Raw genomic sequence first — 24,179 nt, forward strand, 5'->3', positions numbered from 1 at the left:
TCAGAGAGAGGACTATCCTTTGTTTAGTAAAAGACCTTGGATACAAAAGATGATAAAGTAACTTGTAGGAGAAAAGTAACAAGAATTGAAGGCTAATGGTCAGAAGGGAAGTGAGGAAAAGAGAAAGGGTTGCTCAGGACAGTGAAGTAAGGGGTAAATGTTGTCAAGGACACTCACAAAGACAGCCAGTAAGTGACTAAGAATGACCCAGTGAGCTTTAAGTACAGGAATCTCTAATATTTTGTTTTAAGTTATTTGTTGTGCTGTGCTATAGTTTGATGTAACTCCATTCTATATTAAATTATATTTTCATAAAAAAGAAGTTTCACTTATGTGTTTTTTTCCTAAACATAAAACAAGTCAGCTTCATGTTCAGGTATACATTTCTGAGCACATCAGATGCTCTGTTACCCAAAAGTTTAGATGCATTCTATCAACTAGCCACTTATTCAGTGAGATGTTTAAAAAAGATTCTAGAGTGGATTATAAAGGCAGCTTCAAAAGCCTGTCATATGATAGATATTGAAAAACTGCCAGGTATCTGCTTAGTTGAGAGTATCTGGTCCTATAAAAATTTATGGACTGGGGGCATAGCTCAGTGGTAGAGCACTTGTCTGGCATGTGTAAGGCCCTGGGTTGGATACCTTGCACTGAGAGAAACAGAACAAAACCAACTTACTGTCCATGGTCTTAGCTTTGAACTGCCTTTCTGATTTTCCACCTGTTTCTCTACTATGAACTAATACGTACGGTTTGATGTCCTTCTGGTCCTGTTCTGTACTTAGGCTAATGTTTACCCCATTTCCTCTCATCTGTGATTGTGACTCCTCTCAATGAAGATTCAGGCCCTCCCCTCTGCAGGGCTGTACTTGCCCATCTCAGGTAAACACCCTGGGGCTTAGGTAAACTATGATACCTTTCCACAGGTACTCTACTCCTGTGGGTGGGGCACCTAGCAGGTTTGGCCTTGGAACTGGACAAGAGCTGCCATCATTGTCTTCAAATACTTGGAAGAAGCATTTTTATTATTCTCTAGGCCCCCAGGCATAGCAGGAGAAATAGTGGGACATTAAAGGGAGAGACTGTAGCTTAAAACAAAAATAAAAGGTATGGCAGTCTGAGCTGCTACTGCTGTCATTTCCTTCTAACCAAAAGGCATGGGAAGGGGAGTAGGGGTGCTGGTGGGGGCTGGCTAAGCATCCAGTTTTGCAAAGGTATCATGCATCCTAGAGATCCTTTCCCTAAGGGGTCTACGGGTTCTTTCAGTGCTGATGGTCTCAGATTCTAAACGTTCATAATTCTCTGAGTTCAAAGAAAAAAAAAGTTGAAAGCTTGTCTAGAAGGGACAATCTGAGAACCACTGCAGGGTCACTAGCATGTTGTTGTGGCCAAGAAGGAAATTAAAAATCAAGATGAGAAGTAGGAGAGGTTAAATCCAGGTTGGGCCGGGGTGGGGGTATCCTCAGAAGGGATCTGTTCAAACGCCTATGCTTCCCCTGCCAAATAGAACTGCTTAGACTTAAAGAATGTCAGCAATTTTCATCCTCCCACACAGCTACTCTATAATAATTAGTTTTACTTACTTTTTTTCACAAGCTATTACTTTAATTATTTTAATTAGATTGTTCATGCAGCTCAAGTTGTTTACAAGCACTTTTCTTTTTATGGCATCTCAATAAACAGGAGAGGGAAACTACTGCGCTGGAGGAAGCCAGGCGGTTTTTACTAGACAGGCCACGGCCAGAGCCTTGTAGCTGCATCTTCCAGCCTGGTCTGGCTGTCTGGCAACCACATGGCCTCCTGAGGGAGGGTGGGAGTCCCCCGCCCTGGGAAGAGCCTGCATCCCATCTATGTCATCTGTGGTCATTGCCCTTTAGTCAAAGCCAGGAGAGCAAATAACCTGTTTTCCAGATATTCCTCTGACAGCAACCACACAGAGCAAGTGCTAAAGGTTATGGATGGTTAGCGTTTACTAAAATTCCACATATTTGGCATTTCTTAGCTATCTGGTGGACTCCTGGTTCCTCCCCTTACTAATTGTGTGACCTTGAAAAAGTTACTTCTCAAGTTCTCAGTTAACCCATAAATGAAGGTAAAAGCACCAAGCTGGTTATTTTGAGAACAGGTGAGTTCAGGTGGGAGGCACTAGACCTGCCTGGCCCAGGCTCCCTCCTGATTCCTCCCACTCCTGCCTGCCTGCCTTCTTTTCTCCTCCCTCCCTCTTCTCTGTCAAGTTTCTCAGAAATTCGGACGTGACAAAGTTGGGATTCTTTGGTCCAAGCTTTAGGGCTATTTCTTACTTTAATTTTGTTCTTAAACCTATCTTGTATGTAAAGACAAGCATGAGAAAGTGCAATAAATAGAAACAATAATTACAAGGGAATTATCACTGTTCAAATGGGCCTATTAGGATGTCTGAAAGACCCCAGGTTTCTTTTCTCTGTGGCTGTTAACAGTTATAGTTATACACTATAACATGTATTTCTCAGCCTGGCTCTTTTGCACCTGTTGGGGGCAGGTTGGCTAGTGGGAAGGTGCAGTGAGGTGCAGCCTCCTTAGGCTCTGCCCTCAGTCCCTAAGGATTAGCCCCAGGATGAGAGACAAACTGGAAAAGAGAGGTTTTGTGAATGAACAGCCCTATAAGTTACTTGATTTTTTTTTTTTTTGGTACCCAGGATTGAACCCAGGGGCACTTAACCAATGAACCACATTCCCAACCCTTTTTTATATTTTATTTAAATATAAGGTCTCACTGAGTTGCTCAGGGCCTCTAAGTTGCTGAGGCTGGCTTTGAACTCAGGTTCCTTCTACTTCAGCTTCCCAAGCCACACCCTGCCAAATTACTTAATTGTTACTTAATTTTGTCATCTAAAATCACATTTTTGAGTTCTTCTTTGAACAAAGCCCAGGACTCCAGAGAAACCCTGCTTCTAGCAGTGTCTCTCATCTGCTCAGGTATAAACTTGTAATGAGGCAGCTCTCTTCACAGTAATCCCTCAACACAGGGACTCTTTGCAGCACATCCCAAGAACCTCATCCTTTCTATAGAACAGGACTACCAACTCACCACCAGCCAACTGATTAAAAAAAAAAAGAAATATATATATATATATTCTCATTTAATTTTTAGATTAATAGAAATTTTCTCTCCAAGATCCTTCATGTGAGAATTAGAACCGAGAAAAAAAATTAATCTATGTTTAAATTGAAACATTTGCACTTGAATTGTATTATTCCAATTAAATATATTAACTGAAGTATTATTTTAGCATAATTTAAATGACCAAAACAAGAACAACATGCTTAGGTTTCCAAAAGGAATCTCTTGGCACCATCTTGTGACTATTTTGGTACAATGCAAGGAACAAGCCCTTCAGCCCCTTGAGATTTCTAAAGGAATCTTCTGGCTCCCTCTTGTGGCACATTTCAGAATTGGGAGGAACTATTGTTTCCAAGGATAACCCCATCTCTTCCACAGGATCTTGAAGCAACCCAGCCAAATAATTGCCATCCTGTGCTGCTAATTAAGGATTAAACATTGCAGGATTTCTCAACTTTGGCACTATTGACATATTGGGCTTGATAATTCTTTGCCGCTTTGAAGGTCCTGTGCATCTCAGGATGTTTAGTAGCGTTCCTGGTCTCTACCCAGTAGATATCAGCAGCATTCCTCCAGTTGGGACCATCAAAAACTCCAGACATAGTCAAATGGCTGGTGGGGTGGGGTGTAGGAGAGCAGTGGAGAAGTTTGGGTTGCAAACCAATGAGAAAGGGTACACTCTGAAATGGTTGAGATACAGTGAAAATTAAAGCAGCATGATAGCCCATATAACTTTAATTTTCCTAAAATAGGGGAAAAATAATTAGAAATTTGGCCATTTGCCATTGACTCAGCTATAAGATCAGCCTCCAGAAAAAATGCCACAAAACTCTTATGTTCATGCATCATGCAGCCTAAGAACACAGCACCCACCCTTACGTTGACGTCTATGAAAAGAATCAATCTTGAGTGTGTAAGGTCATTGTAATTGTATTGTATGATCATATCATAAAATGTGACTGCTAGGTTTCCAGAAAATCAGAAAGACTCCCTGAACTTGAGGTTCTCAGTAGGCTCAGGTTTTCAACTTAATCTAACATTCCACCTACTTTTCTCTGCATTCTTCTTCTATAGCTTTTCTCAGTTAACAATTATAATTCCTCCTCATATGTGATTTATATCTCCTCCTTCCAGATATAGCATCTTCTAAAAGTTTCCAAGGATAACCTCATCTCTTCCACCATTAACTAGAATGTCTCAATCTTAATTTAAATATTTCAAAACGTCATCCCTTTGCCCACTGTCACCTTCTGCCCTTTTCCCCTTATCATATTTCATTCATCATTCATTTAATAATCACTTATTATATTTCAGGCATAGTATTATGTACCCAAGATACAAAAAGCATTGAGTTTGCCCCCAAGAAATCCACCTATAGTCTGGGAAGAGAAGACCAAAGAAATGACAAGCATTGTGTTTAGCAAGTGACAGAATGGGGTATCAGTGAAGAGCTGTGGGAGCCTACAATGGGAACTAAATTGGAGAAGGTGTCATAGAGAAACTTATGACTCATCTGGGTTTAAAAGGATGAATAAGAGTTTTCCAGGCAAATAGCATCCCAGGCAGAAAGAATTACAAATGCAAAGACCAGAGCTACCAATGAATCTAGTCTGTGAAGGCTCTTCCTGCTTTCTAGATATTCTTCCCCAAAGTCCTTTCCCACCCTGGGGTCACTTTGAGATACCATGTCAGGGAACTCATTTCTAGCCACACCACGGTTGCTGCAGGTTCTATCCCTCTCCCAGTCACCTGCTCCTCATTAGCCAGAACTCCTCAATTCCATCTGTGGAATTGAGAGCTCTCTGGCTCGTCCAACCCTCATCCTTGTCCTAGATCAATTTCTACTCTTCAGACACAATCTACAACTGTTCTAGAATCTGTGAGATCTTCCTGAATGCTCTTGTCCATAGTTTCTCTCTTTGTTGATCTGACCATAAGCTGCATCTTAGGGATCACAAATCACTTCCTCATGCTCAAGTAGCATCTGGTATTATGGGAGGTGAACTCTGTGACCAGGAAAAAGACGGGTGGGGGATGTTGATGATACAACCAACAGTGTGGCCACAGCTTGCAGTTAGGCCCTGCGCCCAGAAGACGTGGTTGATCTCCTCACTCCCATCTGCCCTCCTTGCTGTGGCCTCCTAGGACCTGCCGGCTGGGCCCTCTCTCCTTTCTGACCCTCCCCTCTCCCCACTCTAGTTCTCTCAGATCCTTCAAGTACACTCCTGCTCAGGCCCTCAGTGCTTACTTAGTGCCCCACCCTGCATTCTTTGCTCTCAGCCCCAAGCTTCTCTCTATCCTATTTCTTCCAAATCGCTTCTCAAATGGCACCTTTACTGGGAAGTCTTCCTACAGCCCTCTCGAGGTAGCAGTTCTCATTATTCCCAGTAGCTCTTAGCCTACCTGATGTATTTATGTTTTTGCTTATTTTTCTATTTCCCCTCCATGAGAGCAGAGACCTTGTACACTTTGTTCTCTGCTGTTTTCCCAAGGCCTTGAAGAAGGTCTGGCACACAGTTGTACTCAGTGAACATCTGCTGAATGAATGATGAAACAGTAGTCCCTTTTCCAGTCTCCATAGCAAGGCTGAAATTTCTCAGCCATGGAGCTTGGGGGAGGTGTTCCTACCTCTGGGCACTGGGAGAAAGTGAGAACAGCAGGATTTGATGGCCTGCAAGCCCAGACCTCTTAGCAGCTGTCCATGACTCCAGTAGCTACCGCCCCAGACCAAGTCGACAGCACATTTGGTGGCTGGATCTGGGCTAGGAAGGTGGTCTAAATGAGTCCGGTCCTCCTAACACCTCCTTTGGTTTGGTGGCCAGGGAAAGGGAAGCTCTCCATTCTCTGAGTGGGAATCTGAGTCCTGCTAAGTGTGTAATGGCTATAAGTACAGAAGAAAGTGAACAGAAAAATCCACAGCCTGAGGACCAGGTCAGAAGATGAACTAGGAGTTTCACGGAAAAATAGCCACAGCCCTGATCATGGTAGTTACCTTCTCAACTAATCCTGCTGGATCTTTACAATTTTGAAGTCTTCATTTTGTGAACTAATAGATTCCCTTGATATTTAGGTCAGCTTTATGGAGGTTTTTCTTTTTGCCCAATCTAGACCATCTCACTAATACACTGTCCTTAAAGTACTACTGTGCTCTGGTGATGTTTTAAGGATGTTATCATATTAGAATATTTGCTCATTATTTGAATGAATAAATGCATTATCAAGTATTTTTAGAATACCATTCAAGTTCTTTATAGATCGAGCAAACTGACAAAAGGATAGAAAACGTTTCGTAACTGAGTGAAAATTATCAGAAATACCTCAAGTTGAGAAAACTCAGAAGCTCCATGACAATGTCTTTATGAAAAATGTTGTTTTACAAATTTGAAGTTGGTGATGTGTTGAGATGTGGATTTAGCTAGGACCTGCTGGAATACATGATTATCTTAATTCTGTTTTTCTTTGTACTAGGGATTGAACCCGGGGGCACTTTACCAGTGAGCTATACCCCTGGATATTTTTATTTTTTTTTTAATTTTGAGACAGGGTCTTGCTAAATCATTGAGGCTAGCCTCTAACTTGAGATCCTCCTGCCTTAGCCTCTGAGTTGCTGGGATTACAGGCATGTGCCAACACACCAGCTCTTAATTCTGCTTTAGATCCCAAACCCTTCTCCTAAAATACCAGAGGAAAATAGTTCACAGAGAACAAAGCAAGGCAATGTAGGTAAAACTTGCAACAAGCTCAGGTTTCAGCTCCAAACCACCGTGTTTTCTCTCAAAAAGAGGAAAACAGTTTCCTATGATATACTGGCCTGATGGGGCCAGGATCAGGCAGGACAGAAGGTACTCCTCCTTAAGTACCTAAGTACTTAAGCTGGCAGTATTTAATGAGTGACTTCTCAGCTTGGGCTCTAGCTGTGCCTTCCAGGGGCCTCAGAATGGATCTGAGCATCCAATGGTCAACATCTAAGACTTTCTCCAAGGTTATTTTTCATCCCCCTGGGTGCCCCCAAGCCCCCTCCCCACTACCACCAAACATGCTCTGGTGGCCCTGAAAAACTCACCCATGCTGGTCTGAGCTGTGACTGCTGTGATACTTAATTAGAAATGCCTTAATTTCCTTTATGCTGGGACCAGGACACACAACATTCCAGACTGGGAAAAAGGATAATGTAAAAATGGTGACTACAGAAGACATCTGTTGTTTTTCTCTTGCTAGTACCACCCTTACTCCCACCTTTATTAAAAACACCTTCATTCTTTAGGGAACTGTTCCTTTCCTATTTCATCCTATGATTCTAGAATAGGAACCAGTCCCAGTATCCTGGTCTCATCCCAAAATCCACACACAAAGCTTGTGACCTAGCCAGGCCATTCAGAGACATTCCCTTTGATTCTTTCCCTCCCCTGCTAGTAAAGGAGATATACGTTGTAATCTCAATTGCTAGCAACAGCATCCCTCATAATATGGAGAAGACTAAGAAAATGAAATCTTACATGCTGGGAAATGTCTCTGTTTCTCTTGGGGGTATACATACCCTACTAAATGCAGACTTGGTTCAATTGGCAGTTGAGATCCCTATTCTCTCCTGTCCCAAACATGTGACCCAAATGAGGCCAATCAGATGCCATTCCATGAGAACTTGAGCTATGTGACATAAGACTAAAAGGTTCCCATGAACATTAAGGTCATCTTAACAAGGACATTCAGAGACTATCCGTTGGTCTATAAATCTAAATCCCTCTTCTCTTAAAGATTCAATTGCTCAACTTTTCCTTTATTTCCCTGAACTTTCCTATAATTCTGTAATGTATTTCATATTCTTGGAGAAGAGGTTGACAGTGCTTCCAATGTGACTTCTTGGCCAGTTGGTAAACTTAAAATTTCAGTTCAGTTTAAATAAGCTTATTCTTTGTTTGGAGGAGGGCTGCCTAGGGACAGTTAATCCAATCTATCCTGTTTGTCAGGACTGTCAGCCAGGTGGCATTTGTCCATCAGAGGAAATGACTGAGTGACAATTATGAGAATGAGAGTAGGAAAGACATCTAACAGATTTAACAGTGTTAACAGATTTTGTATGTGGGTCTAGGGGAGGTGCAAGATCTGGGACCATCCTGCACTGTTCCTGATGGATTTTCCCATGAGGTTAAGGGATGGGACAGACAATTCATAGTCAGAGTCATCTGGTAGAGAATTGCAGACCCAGCAGCTAATGTAAGGCCCTTTAAACAGTCTGGGAAAGTCTTACCAGCAGCCTTCCTTCATGAGAAAGGATACAGCGGGTGTCTCCAAGACTCTGGGGTGGCACTGGAAAAAACAAAGTACCTGTTTTTCCTCTGCTCTCAAAACACAACAACTAATATGAAGTCTTCTCACACCAGATGTGTATGGGGTTTTCCCCATATACCAAGAAAGCCATCAATTCTACTGTAGATACCAGCTGGGTGTCCTCTAATACAATCCAGTCTGACACCAAACACCTGAAGATAATGTCAAATCCCATAAGTTGAGGGTTCAGTCCCCAAGACTACTGTCTCCACTCCCCCAGATGCCAATCACAAACCCCAGGTCAGTTTATCTCTACTTCCAACCAACAAGCTATAAATCGGGGTTCCCATCTCTCTCTCTTCAGGTTCAATTAATGTGCCCAAGTGACTCACAGAACTCAGGGAAGCTCTTAGTGATTTATTGTGAAGGATATCATAAAGAATTACCAATGAAGAGATTCATAGAGTGAGGTACTGGAGAAGGGGCACAGGAATCACCACATGTTCAGCTGTCTAGAAGCTCTCTAAACCCAGTTCTTCTGAGTTTTATGGCAAATTTACTGCATAGGTATGATTGTAAATGAACTGGGTGAGGTAACCCAACAAGAGCTTTTTACCCTTACCTGGGCAAATCTGTTTAATCTATTAATCAGTAAAAGTGAAAATTTACAGTAGAGAAAAAGTATATGCCTCAAAATAGTCTCAGTTGTTTAGAGAACGCTTGCTACTTGCCAGGCACAGAGGCATATGCCTGAAATCCCAGAAAAGCCTGAGTAACTTAGTGAGTCCATTTCTCAAGATGAAAATTTTAAAAAAAGGTTAGGGGTGTATCTCAGTGGTAGAGCACCCCTGGCAGGTTCTATCTCCAGTACCACAAAAAAGAAGGAGGAATAGGAAGAGGAAGAAGAAAGCAAGCCTAATTGGTCTATATAGCCCTCATTCTTTCTTTTTTATATGTCTGTCTACATTCCATCTTAGTTGTGATTCTTTATCAATAACTGAAATATCTGAGATTTTTCCATTCTTATAATCTAAGTTGGCCTGCCACAGTTTCTTGGATACTGGCAGAAGGCGCAAGATTCTTGGATCATAGATATAGGAATTTATTTTTCATCACAATCACAATAGTCAGATTGACATTTGTGGTAGTTTCCCAAGTCCTAAATAACACAGTGTATGCACAGGGTATGCAGTGGGCACCTGCATACACAGTGGATTATGTTAGAAGAGAAAAACCTTGAACTTAGGGAACCCAAACCTTTTTTTTTTTTTTAGAGAGAGAGAGAGAGAATTTTTTTAATATTTATTTTTTAGTTTTCGGTGGACACAGCATCTTTATTTTATTTTATGTGGTGCTGAGGATTGAACCCAGCACCCCGTGCCGCCTGTCAGGCGAGCGCATTACCACTTGAGCCACATCCCCAGCCCAAACCCAAACCTTTTATGATAGATAGCAAGTAGACAGGCACCTTTGTTCCAAGAGGGAGATATCATCTCTCTGTCCCAGGGTTGTTTCTTATACAAATATTTGAAAGATAGTTGATAACCAGGGTACTCTGTTATTGTGTTTGTGAAATGTACAGAAACATGAGCAATCCATGAAGAATTATCTCTTAACAATGAGTATTAGCAAATGATTGAGTCATACCATTCCTCATAAATCTCTTGTGGGACGTTGGTCATTTTCTAACCTAGTTTATCAGAAATTGGAGGTGGAATATTGATTGATAGATGCAACAGAATTAGTAATGATAATGAATGGGAGGAGGGACTTGGATGGAGAGGCAACAGGTATTAGAAGATATATTAGAATGACTTTTTGGTTGTGAATGGCAGAAACCTACTTTTGGCCAGCTAACAGTAGTAAAACATGTAGGTTCTATTTAGGGATCTCCCATAATTGTAACCAACATTTTCTTTTCATGAGCATGATATATTCCCTGGGGACTATGTTTCTTTTTATGGAACCCAGGTATTGACCCTCCTGCCTTCTGAAAATTCAGTGACTTGCAACTTAGCAGTGGTCATAAGAAATCTTCATATATTTAAGGAAGCACCACTGGAAGTTGTGCTATATATATCAGAACTATAGATATCTCTCTAAAGGGAAACTACCCTTAATTATTTGGGAGATATTCAGAGAGAGACAACCGCCTCATTTTTATTTATGAGCTCCTTGTATGTAGTTATTCCATGCCAGGAATTATCCAATTAAAAAAATGATACAAAATTAGTGCCTGACTTTAGTTGAAGTGATCAATACTACTACATCATCCTTGGAAGACATCCAGGTTGGCCTCAACTCACTGATCAGTGTTGTACCAGATATAATAGCTCTAGATTTACATTTTAAGGGCCAAAACAGAGCTTGTGCTATCACTGATATATCTTGCTGGGCCTGGATTAATATCTCAGACAAAGTGGAAAGGTCAGTACAGAAACTTAAGGAGAAAGCCACCTGATTCTCTAAAATACACTCTGATGACTTATGGGATTTATGAAATTATCTATTGTTCGGTACCTGGCTCTGGGATCCTGAGAAGTACAATTGAGATCTACATTGCAGGTTGGCCTTATTCTACTAGTTGGAGTCCTATTGATAACAGCTTAAAATTAATGCTGCATGAGAGAAATTGGATAGATTTGGTCATGGCCTCTATTGGTCAGATTAATCAGAGTGGCCAATGGAGTGTCATACTCATTGGCAATTTCATCAGGATTCAAGGCAGCGTAGATAGAAATGCTTGTGATTTAATATAATAAAGATAGTGTTCACTTCTGGAACAAAGAACAAGCAGGCTTACATTCCATTATAAAATACTGGGGTTCTCTAAGCTTGGGATTCCTCCCCTGTGATGGAATCCATTATACATGCAGATGTCATGTAGCTCTTTTTGCACGGTCCTGAGGGTATTGCGGCTTAGAAAATCACAAAAGCTCATACTTTGGCAATCTGATATTGCTGTCAGTAATAAAGTCCTTTACCTTTGCTGCAAGAGTCTCAAGTCTTCTGCTAGAATCCATGAAACTAGTAGCCCAGCTTGTTAGCTTGGAAGTACAGTAAAATCTCAGATCCCTCATAGCTCTTCACGTCATTTAAGAACTCATCATCTTACCAATAATGTTCTTAATTGGGTAAAGCTTTTCACCAAATGAGCTTAGTGTAATTCTGTCTCTTCCCATCCAAACAGGATTTGTGAGGGACTTGGCTGACATTCGATGTACTTCACAGCTCCCTCCCCTTCAGTGGGTTTGGCCAGGTTCTTTAAACAGTCTTTTTGTAGGAGTTGGGAGTGGGGGCGGGGGAGGGTGTGGAATGACCTTAGTGGGTCTCTCCAGGCTCTGCCTCTTGTACTTTCTTGTGTCAATTTATCTTATCCTGCAGCAGGTTCTTGGTCTTTGTCCACCCTAGTTGTAGTGAACAACTATTGGTTGATTATCCAGTATCCATTCTCTACCATGCCTCACCTTCTTCTAGATGAGTTCCTAATGGAACCCAAACATCACTCAAACATTTATTTACTTCCAAACATCCAGAGGAAGCTGACCCACCTCCAGCCTCAGAGGCAGATGAAATGAATTGGTCTAAGAGTAACTCACTTATTCCCTTTGTCAAAAGACTAATTCTGGCCACTGGGATTTTAGAAATTTGAAGATGAACTTCTCTGAAATGTTACTTTTTTCTCTTAAAAGACCACAGAGAGAAATATATCCTATTTCTAGATGTGATGTTTGGAGCTTCTGCAGACATCTTATTACTAGCCTGAAAATGAAGCCACATTCAGGACCACAGAACAGATACAAGATGACAGTTCTGTGCTGCTTACTTCATCAACTGTAGTGACCTCTCTACCTCTGGGCTTCCCATTAAGAGAGAGGATGTGTTTCTTTAATGTTTTAGTCTGTTTGATTAGGGCATTTGGTTACTTGTTAAATATTGAGTTCAGTTCTGGGAACCCTTTTAGAACTTTAAATTAATTCATGTATTTAAAGATGATGATAATGACGACGATGATGATGATGATGATTTCGGCATTGAGAATTGAACCCAGAACCATGCTAAGCATGTGCTCTGCCACTGAGCCACACCCACATGCCCTTCATACTTATGGCTTAGAACAATCTTACAGGTCTATTATTTTCTTCATTTGCATATAAGGAAATTCAGGTATAGGAGCCTAAATATCTTGCTAGGTCACTCAGCTAGTTAAGTGATAGAGCTAAGATTCAAACTCAGGTCTATCTTAGAATCTGCAGAATTACCACACTCCATTACTTCACACTAGGCTGCTGTTGGTAGCCTAAAGCATTCCAACTAGACACTAACTATATTTCTCAAGGTGACTCAGGCTGCAACAAGGAGAATTAGGCATTGGATCCTCTTAGTCCCCAAAGTCTATGCCTGCAATCCAGCTTCACTCCCCCATGTTCACCTGCAAGGCGCACTACTTGCCCAGAAGAGGAGGTTAGACATTAATATCCAATTTCATGTCCAATTTGAACACTAGAAAGACATCCAAAAGTTAATATGTGAGCTATTATTTCAAATTCTATGTATTTTAAGCATATTGATATGATAAATATCCCTATTCAAAGGGCATCTATCATGTAGACCAAATTCTACCTTTAAAGAGAGACCCTTTGCTGGGTGCAGGGGCAAACACCTATAATCCCAGTAGCTTGGGAGGCTGAGGCAGGAGGATCATGAGTTCAAAGCCAGTCTCAGCAAAAGCAAGGAGCTAAGCAACTCAGTGAGACCCTGTCTGTAAATAAAATACAAAATAGGGCTGGGGATGTAGCTCAGTGGTCGAGTGCCCCTGAGTTCAATTTCCAGTAACCATACCCTCCCCCCCCAAAAAAAGAGAGACCCTTTGATTTAAGATCTAGCTGGTGGCAACTGGGAGCTTTTACGTTTGTCCTTTTGCCATTGAGGAAATAAGAAAGCAGCTCTTCAAGCTTATCTCTGGGACTTTATATAACACACATGCACAGACACGCGCGCACACACACACACATAATTAAAGAAAACTTCTGCCCTTAGTATATTATCATATATTCTTCCCCTGATAATCAACAGTTATTCCAACATTATATGAGGAGGGAGTGGAAAGAAATAATTGCCAAACTGGATCAACAAATTTACCTCCGCTTCCTCTGCCTTGTGTCCTGGGAAGTCCCTTCCTCTCTCCTTATTGAGAGTTCTTATTTGCTGATCCCATTCTACCCAACCTGTGGTTGGGAGAAAAATCTGGACTTTGCAAAGGAAAGGATCTTCCCTGCTAATTGTCCTGACCTCTACCCTCATCATTCCTATCAACAGATTGTCAAACATTTCCAGAATTATTAAAAGAGTAATCAAAACATCTAGGGGAAAGGTGAAAGGCATTTGAGAACTGGGCCAGAGGTTATCAGTGGGTGGCTCTGTTTGATGAAGTCAGGAGAGGACTATTGCTTCATTTGGGGCAGCATTCCTTTAATGCTGATATGTTTGAGGTCACCTCCTAAGAAACAAGAATAGAAATGACATTGAGTAATTAATTTCCAGAGTTTTCTGAACCAGATGGATGAAATGGAGATGGAAAGACTTAACATTTGTGAGATTCCAAAATGTCATAGGACCTTTCTAGACATAAACATGAAAGATTTGTTTTGTAGGTTTTTCCCCCCTAAATCTTTTGTATAAATATCTGGAGCTTTCCTCCACCTGACCCCAGCACTAGGAATTGAACTCAGGAATACCCAACCACTAAGCTATCTCCCCATCCCTTTTTATTTTATTCTGAAACAGGGTCATGAGGTTGCCCAAACTGACCTCCAAACTAATGATCCTCCTGCCTCGGTCTCCTGAGTATCTGGAATTATTGGCACATGCCACTGTGCCCAGCTTGAAGCTTCCTTTTAAATAATTCTGAAATGAAGCAAATGGCCCAAACTTATCTGAATTTAGAGCTCAATAAAGTATAAAATCTCTTTTCTAAATCCCTGGGCTTTGAAGATAAAGGTTAGAACTGCAAGAAGTCTTTATATAGGTAGCTAAAGAAGAGGCTGCTCAAAGAGGGTTGGGATTTTTTCTTTGTGTGCATGCTGGAAAAAATTATCCATATATTTTACATTTTACAAATTCAGATATTCTGTTGGGGGTGGAATATAGAGAAAAGTGATAACAGGGATGAGGAAAAAAATGGGAGAAATTACAGTTATGAAAGGCTATAAGAAAGAATTCTTACACTTCTTTTCTCTCTGAGAGTTCTGGTTTCTTTTCTTTTGGGCACTGCTGGATATCAAACTCAGGGCCTGGCTCATGCTAGGCAAGCACTCTACCATGGAAGTATACTTCCAGCCACCTTTTGGCTTCTTAATGGAATAGTTCAATACCAAGGAGATGATTGAGGTGATGTGTTTGTATTTTGGAAATAAAATACTAATCCTTATTTATGGATAACAAGTATTTGGTTAGTTATTCTTATAATAGAAATGCTGTTAATATGGTATACTATGTGATCTAATGCAGTGTAGTAAAAGATTGTTATTTTTTTCGATTTTAAAGGCAACGTGTTTACTGTAGAGAATTTTAAAAAACATTTCCTTCATTAGAACAATACATATTTTTGAGCTCTTGCTAAATGTAGGCACTGGGAATGTAATACTAAACAAAACAAGACTTGGTTTCTGTCCTCAAAGAACTCAAGATTGAATATAAAACACCCAGAAGACACTTATTTATTCATTCAACAAATATTTATATTTGTTTTATAGTAAAGTAAAAATTGCCTCTAATTCTAGAACTTGAAGTTCATTGTTATATTTTGATAAACAGGCAAATAGACAGTAGGTAGGAAAATGAGACAGGAAAGAGAGAGAAAAACTGCATCTGGGATACTCCCTGAACAAACCAATTGTTGAGCGAGTATAATTCCATAAACTCAAAGTGAAAATACACTGTATCACCTTGATTTTTCCAAGAAATTGCCCAAGTTATCATCTTTTGGATAAGCAGGAAGCCCAGTATCTTCCCCTGAGGATTCTCTCTCTTGCTGAGAAATCCTAGAAGCCAGGTGCTCAAGGGATGGTGAAGGCCGTTCCCTCCTGAGGCACCAAATGGTTGCCCGCCCGCCCCCCCCCCCAGTATCCTCCAGCATGGAGCAAAGTCTGCATGATCCCGCAGTCGATCTTTGTTCACCACTGACCTGATGCCCCACTGACCCAGGTCAGTTCTTCCAGAGAGCAGATCCCATGCCCTCAGAGCCAAGGGTGGTTGTTTGCCCCTCTCCTGAGCTCCACTGTTTGTAGCATATAGGACACTTTCTAGGGCATAGGTCAGCCCCAGCAGACCTGCCACACCTGAGCCCAGACCCTCTTACCTTCCTAAAATCCACCTACAACAATTTTGTCCACACACAGTGAGAAACACATTTACTCAACCCAACACACACACACACTCACTTGAACTTGAAACAAAAATTTTATAAAACCTACCCTTTCTATATATGACTCACATTGCTATATTTCTTCTCTATATTTTATTTAAGCAAAAAATACTTGGTTGTGAGCCATTAATGATTCAAGGTGCACAGTTTGAAAAACACTGATCTAAACTTTGGCCCAGTTTTCCAGTCCAAATCTCAAAGTTGGAGGGGCATGATGGTACATGCCTATAATCCCAGGTCCTCAGGAGGCTGAAGCAGGCAGATTGCAAGTTTGAGGACAGGCCTGGCAAGTTTGAGGGGCCTTGTCTGAAAATAAAAAATAAAAAGGGCTGGGGATGTAACTTAGCTGTAGAGCACCCCTGGGTTCAATCCATAGTTCCAAAAACAGACAAACAAGACACTCAAAGTCACAAAAGGTACAATTATGCCCCACTTCCTTGGACAACAGAGGTAAAGGTGAGCTCTTTTCAGGTGGCTTCCCTTAGACATACACCCCCACCCCACTCCCTGGGGCCCTGGGGGGACTCCATATCCATGTAGAGAAAGCCACTTCAGTGATTTAAAGTGATTGACTCTTCAGCAAGTTCCCACCTCTACCTTTGTAAAGGGATTTAAGGTGCTAATACCCCCTCTTCCAGATAGTGAGAGTCCACTTTTATTGGTTGCAAATGATTTTCTGGCACAAGTTGCTGGTGAAGAGAAAGAAAACAACAACAAATGAACAAAAATAACAACAAACAAAAATCTCTTCTAACCTCAACAATAATAACTGATAGTCAGGTACTATTTTAAAAAAATTTAAAGAACTGGGGGTTGTATCTCAGTGGTAGAGCATTTGCCTAGCATTCAAGGGGCCCTGGGTTAGATCCTCAGCATCATAAAACAAACAAACAAACAAACAAACAAACAAAAAAAAATATATATATATATTTGTTGCCCCCCAGTATCTTCCAGGGTATGGGATCTTAGGAAGGTACGAGGGTTCGCACTCAAGTGTGGCAGGTCAGCTGGTGCTGACCTATGCCCTAGAAAGTGTCCTATATGCAAAAACAGTGAAGCTCAGGAGAGGAGCAAACAACCACCCTTGGCTCTGAGGGCATGGGATCTGCTCTCTGGAAGAACTGAGTAAACCGCACACTGACCTGGGTCAGTGGGGCATCAGGTCAGTGGTGAATAAAGATTGACTGTGGGATCATGCAGATCTTGCTCCATGCTGGAGGATACTAGGGGGCCATATATATATTTAGGGTATAGTGACTGAATGGGAACACAAGGTTGGCTTGTTTCTCAACCCAGGTGCTGGTTATCTGGGAGAGTTAAGTATGCAAAAGTTCAGTATATACAAATCCTCAAAATAACTCTATGAATCTAAATTCCAATCAAGGATTGAATGGATAAATACACATAGAATATTCACACAACAGACTACTGTGCAGTAAGGTAAGGGAACAATTTCTAATTATCTGCAACTGATGAATCTTAGAACATGATGTTAAGAAAATAACCCTAGATAGCACAGAGTTCATGATTTATTGACATTAGGTACAAATTAGAAAGAGCTAATCTATGCTATCAGACATCACAATGGTAGTTACTCTGGGTTGTAGTGACGAAAAGGAAGTGACAAGAAAGATGTCTGGAGCCAGGAAATGTCTCCTGATCAAGGTGCTAGTTACACGGGTGTATTCAACTTGTTCAGGATAGCTGAAATACTGCAAGGGCTTTAAGAGAAAATGATTATTACTCCTTCCATTTGCAGATGGGGACTCAGGCTCAGAAACACTGGTGACTTCGTCAAGGTTGCACATTTCTTAAGTGACAGAGCTGTGATGGGTCCAGGCTATGTGCCTCCAGGGCCCAGGAGCATGATCACTCTCAGGTGATGTTGGCCTGGGAATTATGGTTCCCACAGGACTCAACAATGGAACTTCCAATCAGGCTTTCAAATAGCCTATAACAGAGTTGTGGCCAGTTTCCCTGCATCTGTCTGCTAGATTCAGTCTTTAATGGAAATGTTTCATGGATTTTAATGTTTGAAAGTGAGAAATAAATTACATGGAAAGACTACATATAAATAGCCAGTGTTCACACAACATTAAAAAAAAAAAACTTGATATACATGAACCAGCATAGGAACACATTAATTGAAAATGCAAGCCAATTTTAGTCATGTATACTTCAGAGGTTGAGGCCAGAGTATCACTTGAGCTCAGGAGTTTGAGCCTGAGCAACACAGAAAGACCCCATCTCAAAACAACAACCACCACCAAAAAACAAACAAACAAAAAAAAAAAAAAACAAACAAACAAACTCACAAATACTCATAAAATATAATGAAACATGAAACATTGTTATATTTAAAAAATTAATAAACTTTATTTTTCAAAGCAGAAACATTAAGTGGTAATACAGAGTCTAATACACCCTTAGTTTTAATATGCATCCCCAGCTTCTTTTATTAACATCTTGCATTAGTGTTGTACATTTGTTATAATCAATGAATCAATATTGCTACATTATTATCACTTAAAGTCTATAGTTTACATTAGGGTTCATTGTGCTGTACAATCAACAGGTTTTTGACAAATGTGTTTCCATAGTTAAAATCATACAGTATTTTAGCCTTTTCGCATTGTCTTTTCCACTAAGAAATATACATTTAAGTTTCTTCTGTGTCTTTTCCTGGCTCAAAAGTTTACTTCTGCCCCTGCCCTATACTAAGTATTGAACCCAGTGGTACTTTACTGCTAAGCTATATCCCCACACTTTTCATTTTTGAGACAGTATCTTGTTAAGTTGCTCAGGCTGGCCTTGAACTTGCCATCATTCTGTGCTGAGAGCCATAGCCAAGTAGGAATGACGCATGGCATTTTTGGGTTGAAAGGTGACCCTGCTCAGGGATTAGGGTGGCTCCTGGTTTAGGGTGGATCCTGCTGGAATAGGGTGGCTCCAGGTTTAGGGCAGATCCTGCTGGGATTAGGGCATATCCTGCTGCCTCAGGCGCCTGCTCCTTGAGTTCCCATGGAGTTCTCGCAGGGTTCTGAGAGAATTGGCGTGCGAAGCCTGATGTAGGCAGTGTATTCCCAGGTAGTGTGTGTAGAGTGCCGGTGAGAGTTCGGGAATAAAGAGTTGCTGTTTGAATCTACAAGGCTTTGTGGTGGCTCAGTTATTTTGTGCCCAGCCAGACTGCGGCATTTGGTGGCCCGTACGGGGAACGCCTGAAGCTTGGAGGTAAGTGAAATTGCTCGCCCTTGAAGGAGAGCGAAAGAATGGGTGACCAATTCAAAAAACAATGTGTTCTTGTTTTGATTTATTTTGTTTTTATTTCAAGTTGCCTGTTCCTAGAACTTTCTCAGGCAAACTGGGGAAAATGGTTGACTCAAGGTTTGAAGTTGTTCGCCCCCGAGGAAAAGAAATTGTTAGAGGAAGGAGGCACCCCAGTAAGACCAAGAACAGTTAGGACATATGTTGATACAATACAAAAATGTAGCCCATGGCTTTTTAAAGACAAGTTATTAAGTATATCAATGGGACCATCATGGTATCCTGCAGAAGGATTTTTCTTCAACAAGAAAGAGATGGCTAGTTCTGTTTACTACATTTGTCTAAGATCTTGGTTTTTACAGACATCTGATTAATTTACAAAGCTAAAGTGAAAATAGCAACCACTAAATATAAAATCAAGTACTCTTTACTTATGAAGTTACATAAGGTAATATATTTAAACATTATGTGTGTTTTCATAAATTGGTAAATGAAAAAAAACAAAAGTTTAATATTGCTTTGTGTCTGTGTCTTTGCTGAAACAAGGTTACTAAGAGTTAAGATTCTATCATGTGTAATTTATATACAAAGAGTATAAGAAGTTTCAGTTGAGTTTCAATTACAGTATCATAGTACCATAAAAACACGAAAGTATTTCATCTTATTAAAGTGGAGTAATTTGTCTAAATTCAAAAATTTTATAAGGGTCGTTTCAGAATGTGAATTTATAAAAAGGGTTAACAGCTAAAAAAGAGATATAAAAAGATTCAAGATGTGGAAATATGTTTTAATATGAAAGCTGAAGAAAAAAGAAATGTTTTTAGATGAGATAATCTTTGTGTGATAAAGTAAAAAGTTGTAAAATGTCTAAGTAAGTTGCAAAAGGCTTTAGAAGGTTAAATTAAAGGTCGTTAAGATGCCTTCATGGTGGAGGAAAGCATTCTTTGCCATTCGAAACCTAGTTAATCTTAAAAGCATTCCTTACAAAAATTTTAAAAAACATGAAAATGGAAAGATAATAGGATAAAAGATATTTGGATAAAGAAGATTAAAAATTTGAAGTGGAAAACTTTAAAGACAGAAGTACAGAAAGGTAAAAAAAAAGATAGAGAAGATGTAGGAAGATAGAAAAGATGTAGGAAGATAGAGAAGAGAAGAATTTTAAACCCATAAAATAGGAAGAAAAAAAAAACTAGGAAGAAAAGAAGCAACTAAGGGTAAATATAAAAACCTTAGAAGAAAACTAGAAGATAGAAACAAGATAAAAAATGGTTAAAAGTGTCAAATAAAGGTATTTCAGATAAAAAATACAAAAAGCTAAGACAACTATTAGATACACACATTCAAGATAGAAAAAGGTAGAAGAGAGAAGTTTAAAGTCAAATATTGGATAAAATAGAAGAACAAGGAGATTATTAGTAATTTTTTCAAAAAGCCCATCAACTTTAATTTCTAGTGGTGCAGATATTAGAAGTCTCAGATGAAGATGTTAAAATTTACAGACAAGAGCCGATTTAGAAAACGTTAAACTAGAAGGAAATGGGTTTAAAACCACATCAAAAATTTAAAAAGACTAAAGTAATTCTAAAAACTAAGGCAAAATGCTTTTGGAAGACTTAAATTTAAAAGGATCTTTAAATTTCCAAAGGATGCATATAGGATATTTTGGAACATCATCCCTGAAGAAAAATCAGCTAATGTTTTACTTAACAGAAATTCCATACAATCCACAGGGACAAAGCATAGTTGAAAGAGCTCATCAAACTATTAAAATGTACTTATTAAAGCAAAAAGAGGGAATTGGGAAGGGGTATATATCCCCCAAAGATAAACTTAAAATAACCCTTTTTACTCTAAACTTTTTAAATTTGGATTCATCAGGACTTAGTGCTGCGGAAAGGCATATGTATCCAAAAAATGTACATAAGCCTAAGGTACTTTGGAAGGATATTCTAACAAGACAATGGAAAGGTCCTGACCCAGTGATTGTCTGGAGTCAAGGTTCTGTTTGTGTGTTTCCACAGGGAGAACAGCAGCCGATTTGGATTCCAGAGAGACTAACTAAAACAATTTCTACAGACCAAAAAGAAGATGATTTGACTCAAATGCATAACAGCTGATATCCAGAGCTCCAGCTTGGCTATTCTTACATCTGCGACAGTGATTAACCAGGATGCTTTTTTCAATATCTATTTTATTATTGCCTTTTCCCACATCATAAAGTTCTATTTTATTTTTTGAGCTCATACAAACCTAGGTTAATGTTTTTCTGATAAGTTTTATTTTTTGATTGTGGAGTTTTTAAACATTGCAATGGAGATTTCACTTGTGTAAGCTACAAGGCCTTTACTATTGTCTTATGTGTTGTATGTTATGTGTGCACACTTGTGTTTTGTGTTGTATGTCTGTATGTGCGTATGTCCATATATCATATATGAGGAGTGCTCATGAAAAATGGATCTGAATTTTTTTTATTCACGTGATTTTAATGGTTTAATTTAAATTGGGTAAACAGCTGTTGAGGATTGTTTTAATATGTGAACAAATAAGGAGGTTAACAGATCTGTTTGTTTACTTTCACCTTTCCTTTTCATTATATTTAATAATTCTGTTCAGGATAATGTAAATTGTTCAGAAAATTGTTTTCTTAGTACCTGTTGGAATGTTACATAATATCTTTTTAGCATCATTGCCAGAATTCTTATCTTCATCCCAGTGCCGGTGAAGACAAGATAAAACCAAACTACAGCTTCTATGATAGCTATCACAGTAAACTGTATAAACTAATGCATCAATGAATAATAACTCAACAAGTAATGCTCAATCAAGGAGTTGATCTACTTTGGGAGGAAATGGACATATTGATAGATTCCTCTGCTTTGAACTGCTTGCAGAACTTGCCTGGACTATGTGTCACTTGTATGCATTGTGAACTATCTGTTGGTTCAGCGAATTGTGGTAGTGCTGGCCTATCTTTGCTGATGGTGTCACCGGTGATACAATTTTTCCAAAGGAGCCGTCAATTGGCTTGGTGTCATGGCATTTCTGTATCCTCCTCCCTTCTGCTAGTGATGGTCTAAAATTTGGGGGCCAACAGAGGTGAGGCAAAGAACCTCACCCCCCCACTGGTGCATAGGCCTATCCACAAGTATGGCTGTATGCTGGGCCGGTAGTCAGTGACGGGTATGATCCAATTGCAGTGGTACCAACCTAAGACAGGAGGCTGACGCCTAGAGGTCAGCTCATCCGATGACGGGTAAGGACCATATGTTGAATTGGACAACCTAACAGGCACGGTCCCTAAGCCACATTGCTTGTTGTTTATTTAAACAGAAGGGGGGAGATGCTGAGAGCCATAGCCAAGTAGGAATGGCGCATGGCAATTTTGGGTTGAAAGGTGACCCTGCTCAGGGATTAGGATGGCTCTGGGTTTAGGGTGTATCCTGCTGGAATAGGGCAGCTCCAGGTTTAGGGTGGATCCTGCTGGAATAGGGTGGCTCCAGGTTTAGGGCGGATCCTGCTGGGATTAGGGCATATCCTGCTGCCTCAGGCGCCCGCTCCTTGAGTTCCCGTGGAGTTCTCGCGGGGTTCTGAGAGAATTGGTGCATGAAGCCTGATGTAGGCAGTGTATTCCCAGGTAGTATGTGTAGAGTGCCGGTGAGAGTTTGGGAATAAAGAGTTGCTGTTTGAATCTACAAGGTTTTGTGGTGGTTCTGTTATTTTGTGCCCAGCCAGACTGGTGCAATTCTGCCTCATTCTTCCCAGTACCAGGGATTCTAAGCATGGGCCACGGCATCCAGTTTCCACCTTAAAAAAAAAAAGACTTTAGTTCAGCATGGTGCCACATCAGCCACTGGGAAGGCTGAGGAAGGATTTCAAGTTTGAGACTAGGCTGGGCAACTTAGAGAAAATGTGTGTCAAAATTTTTAAAAGGACTGGGGAAGTAGCTCAATGGTAGAGGGCTTTCCTATCATCCTTTAGGCCCTGACTTCTATCCCTAATACTGCAATTAAATAAATAAACAAATCAATAGTAAAAAAAAAAAAAAACCTCAAGCATAAAGAAACATCATGAAACATACACATAACTCATACAGAAAGTGGTGTAAAATAAATAATAAATGCAGATGAAGAAAATAATTACTCAATTTTAAGTAGAAACTGAAGTGAATTTGGGGTAGATTCTTTTGTGTACTATCAATTAATTCACTCAATGAAAAAATCTTGAACACCTATTATTTATCAGGAACAATGGTGATAAGAAGTTAAAATTGCATACTCATCTACATTTATCTTAGAATTAAATTTTAATTTAAAAATACATACAAGTTGTGGTAATAGCAGGCAGACCTGTAGCAGTTTGTGTTGTCACTAGTTTTTATTATGGGCATTCTGGTAGCTGAGTATTAGGGTCTTTCTGTTTTTGAGTGCAGTGTTCTACAAAGCTCTTTATATTTTTGTTGACTGATGGCATTGAGTTCTTCTATATCATTGAGGATATTCTGTCTAGTTCTTGTATCATTTTCAACATCAAGAAAGGGATGTTGACGTTTCCACCATAATTGTATATTTGTCTATTTCTTCTTTCAGTTCTACTGTGTTAGTTTCAGATGTTTTGCAGAAGCATGTCTTTTTTTTAATGAACTGACTGTGAAAAGATGCTTTGTTAAAATATAGGCATGAACTTTGTCCCATGGTGACAAGCTTAAACAACTGTGTCAGGCACTGCAGGTACAAAGGGCAGTTCTTGCTTCACTTGACAAATCATTACTCATTGGACACCTCTCGGTATCGCTATTTTTTGATGGAAACTGAAATGTGTGTCATTCTGGAAGTCTTCAAGTTCTCCAGTGTTGTCTGTTGACATTACTATTTTAATATTCTCAATTAGAGCTCTTAAGAATGAGTTTTTAAATGTGAACTGATTTACTTAGCTCTTATAATTTAAAAAACAAAAGCTATTTCAATAATATCTATCATATGTTGTCACTGCTTTATATTACATAACTCTCCCTATAATACCTCCCCTATTTCCACATAAGAATATTGTCATGTGGAAAAAGATATAATCCTCAAATGTGACTGCCCTTCAAACAGTGACTTTCCTTCCTTTACACAATTA

General features: G+C 39.8%; 1 long non-coding RNA gene across 2 annotated transcripts in view; it reads right to left on the reverse strand.

Moving 5' to 3' along the window:
• The window catches only part of LOC124104996 (uncharacterized), a 42,212-nt gene extending 28,583 nt beyond the window's left edge, over positions 1-13,629 (reverse strand). The window contains exons 1-4 of one of the 2 annotated variants that reach the window (XR_006855577.2): positions 13,511-13,629; positions 8,349-8,407; positions 7,164-7,254; positions 3,548-3,780 (exon numbers count right to left, since the gene is read on the reverse strand). This is a non-coding gene — a long non-coding RNA (uncharacterized LOC124104996). Of the gene's footprint in view, positions 1-3,547; positions 3,781-7,163; positions 7,255-8,348; positions 8,408-13,510 lie in introns of those variants that run through there. The other variant, XR_006855576.2, reaches the window with a different exon arrangement.
• Between the last annotated feature and the right edge of the window lie 10,550 nt (positions 13,630-24,179).

The sequence above is a fragment of the Marmota monax genome, unplaced genomic scaffold (genome assembly GCF_021218885.2).
Source record: "Marmota monax isolate L192 unplaced genomic scaffold, Marmota_monax_Labrador192_F-V1.1 WCK01_AAM20220418_F8-fsc00070, whole genome shotgun sequence".
Taxonomy (NCBI): domain Eukaryota; kingdom Metazoa; phylum Chordata; class Mammalia; order Rodentia; family Sciuridae; genus Marmota; species Marmota monax.